Source organism: Garra rufa, unplaced genomic scaffold (assembly GCF_049309525.1).
Source record: "Garra rufa unplaced genomic scaffold, GarRuf1.0 hap1_unplaced_003, whole genome shotgun sequence".
NCBI classification, from domain to species: Eukaryota; Metazoa; Chordata; class Actinopteri; order Cypriniformes; family Cyprinidae; genus Garra; species Garra rufa.
The window spans coordinates 3,462,355-3,464,854 of NW_027394278.1; the positions used below are offsets into that span (position 1 = coordinate 3,462,355).

The 2,500-nt window shown below is 41.4% G+C and overlaps 5 non-coding genes across 5 annotated transcripts in view; all 5 read left to right on the forward strand.

Annotated features, from left to right (window-relative positions):
* LOC141311600 (5S ribosomal RNA) overlaps positions 1-27 on the forward strand; it is a 119-nt gene extending 92 nt beyond the window's left edge. The window contains exon 1 of the ribosomal RNA XR_012349059.1: positions 1-27. This exon is cut by the window's left edge and continues 92 nt beyond it. This is a non-coding gene — a ribosomal RNA (5S ribosomal RNA).
* A 753-nt stretch (positions 28-780) lies between these two features.
* On the forward strand, positions 781-899 carry LOC141311602 (5S ribosomal RNA). Its single transcript, XR_012349061.1, has one exon. It is a non-coding gene; the product is annotated as a 5S ribosomal RNA (ribosomal RNA).
* A 753-nt stretch (positions 900-1,652) lies between these two features.
* On the forward strand, positions 1,653-1,771 carry LOC141311603 (5S ribosomal RNA). The gene has a single exon (XR_012349062.1). It is a non-coding gene; the product is annotated as a 5S ribosomal RNA (ribosomal RNA).
* Positions 1,772-1,855: 84 nt separating this feature from the next.
* Positions 1,856-1,974, forward strand: LOC141309932 (5S ribosomal RNA). Its single transcript, XR_012347478.1, has one exon. It is a non-coding gene; the product is annotated as a 5S ribosomal RNA (ribosomal RNA).
* Positions 1,975-2,058: 84 nt separating this feature from the next.
* On the forward strand, positions 2,059-2,177 carry LOC141310226 (5S ribosomal RNA). The gene has a single exon (XR_012347771.1). It is a non-coding gene; the product is annotated as a 5S ribosomal RNA (ribosomal RNA).
* Positions 2,178-2,500: the final 323 nt, after the last annotated feature.

Sequence of the window (2,500 nt, forward strand, 5' to 3'; positions counted from 1 at the left end):
GCCTGGGAATACCAGGTGCTGTAAGCTTTTGCCTTTTCTTCACTATTTATATAATATGCTGGCTTTTAGAAAGACGTGTTTTACCGCTCTATTTATTACAATCATTTAAATGTATTATAGAGTTTTAAGTGTTTTACATGTTTTTTAGGCCATTTTATTACTCTTAACATTTTAAGTGAGTGTGTGTCTTTAAAAAATGGATGGTTGGCCTGCCATGTGACTAGACACATGACAGGAAGCAGGAAGTACAACTGTATAAGAGAGCAGCATGACAAACAAAGGACAGTCACCAAACTGTTGGATTGAGGAGTTGCTAATTTTAGAGCTCACCTTTCCATTCACCACCTGCAAACTTTGGATTACACTTTCTGTGGATTGTATATACACCGGTGGACACTCACATTGGACTTATCAACACACTGGGATTCTTGGACTGTTTTTAGGGTATGGACAAATGAACTGTATTCTTTTAACAGCGTTTACCTCGTTTTATCGTGTTGTTTTAAAGTCTTTTATGTGAACCTTGTAAATAAACCAAATCTATTTAAACCAATCTTCTTTTATGTCTCATTCTTTTAACCACTAGTCATCTCTCACAGTTAAATCTGACCCCATTTTAGTCTTGTAACTCGGCTGATAAGGCCGATTGTTACACTTGGATGGGAGACCGCCTGGCAATACCAGGTGCTGTAAGCTTTAGCCTTTTCTTCACTATTTATATAATATGCTGGCTTTTACGGAGGCTGATCTTTAAATGGCCCACTTTTTGGAGCAGCCCTCGCTTACGGCCATACCGCGCTGAGAGCGCCCGATCTCGTCTGATCTCGGAAGCTAAGCAGCGTCGGGCCTGCTTAGTACTTGGATGGGAGACCGCCTGGGAATACCAGGTGCTGTAAGCTTTTGCCTTTTCTTCACTATTTATATAATATGCTGGCTTTTAGAAAGACGTGTTTTACCGCTCTATTTATTACAATCATTTAAATGTATTATAGAGTTTTAAGTGTTTTACATGTTTTTTAGGCCATTTTATTACTCTTAACATTTTAAGTGAGTGTGTGTCTTTAAAAAATGGATGGTTGGCCTGCCATGTGACTAGACACATGACAGGAAGCAGGAAGTACAACTGTATAAGAGAGCAGCATGACAAACAAAGGACAGTCACCAAACTGTTGGATTGAGGAGTTGCTAATTTTAGAGCTCACCTTTCCATTCACCACCTGCAAACTTTGGATTACACTTTCTGTGGATTGTATATACACCGGTGGACACTCACATTGGACTTATCAACACACTGGGATTCTTGGACTGTTTTTAGGGTATGGACAAATGAACTGTATTCTTTTAACAGCGTTTACCTCGTTTTATCGTGTTGTTTTAAAGTCTTTTATGTGAACCTTGTAAATAAACCAAATCTATTTAAACCAATCTTCTTTTATGTCTCATTCTTTTAACCACTAGTCATCTCTCACAGTTAAATCTGATCCCATTTTAGTCTTGTAACTCGGCTGATAAGGCCGATTGTTACACTTGGATGGGAGACCGCCTGGGAATACCAGGTGCTGTAAGCTTTTGCCTTTTCTTCACTATTTATATAATATGCTGGCTTTTACGGAGGCTGATCTTTAAATAGCCCACTTTTTGGAGCAGCCCTCGCTTACGGCCATACCGCGCTGAGAGCGCCCGATCTCGTCTGATCTCGGAAGCTAAGCAGCGTCGGGCCTGCTTAGTACTTGGATGGGAGACCGCCTGGGAATACCAGGTGCTGTAAGCTTTTGCCTTTTCTTCACTATTTATATAATATGCTGGCTTTTACGGAGGCTGATCTTTAAATAGCCCACTTTTTGGAGCAGCCCTCGCTTACGGCCATATCGCGCTGAGAGCGCCCGATCTCGTCTGATCTCGGAAGCTAAGCAGCGTCGGGCCTGCTTAGTACTTGGATGGGAGACCGCCTGGGAATACCAGGTGCTGTAAGCTTTTGCCTTTTCTTCACTATTTATATAATATGCTGGCTTTTACGGAGGCTGATCTTTAAATAGCCCACTTTTTGGAGCAGCCCTCGCTTACGTCCATACCGCGCTGAGAGCGCCCGATCTCGTCTGATCTCGGAAGCTAAGCAGCGTCGGGCCTGCTTAGTACTTGGATGGGAGACCGCCTGGGAATACCAGGTGCTGTAAGCTTTTGCCTTTTCTTCACTATTTATATAATATGCTGGCTTTTAGAAAGACGTGTTTTACCGCTCTATTTATTACAATCATTTAAATGTATTATAGAGTTTTAAGTGTTTTACATGTTTTTTAGGCCATTTTATTACTCTTAACATTTTAAGTGAGTGTGTGTCTTTAAAAAATGGATGGTTGGCCTGCCATGTGACTAGACACATGACAGGAAGCAGGAAGTACAACTGTATAAGAGAGCAGCATGACAAACAAAGGACAGTCACCAAACTGTTGGATTGAGGAGTTGCTAATTTTAGAGCTCACCTTTCCATTCACCACCTGCA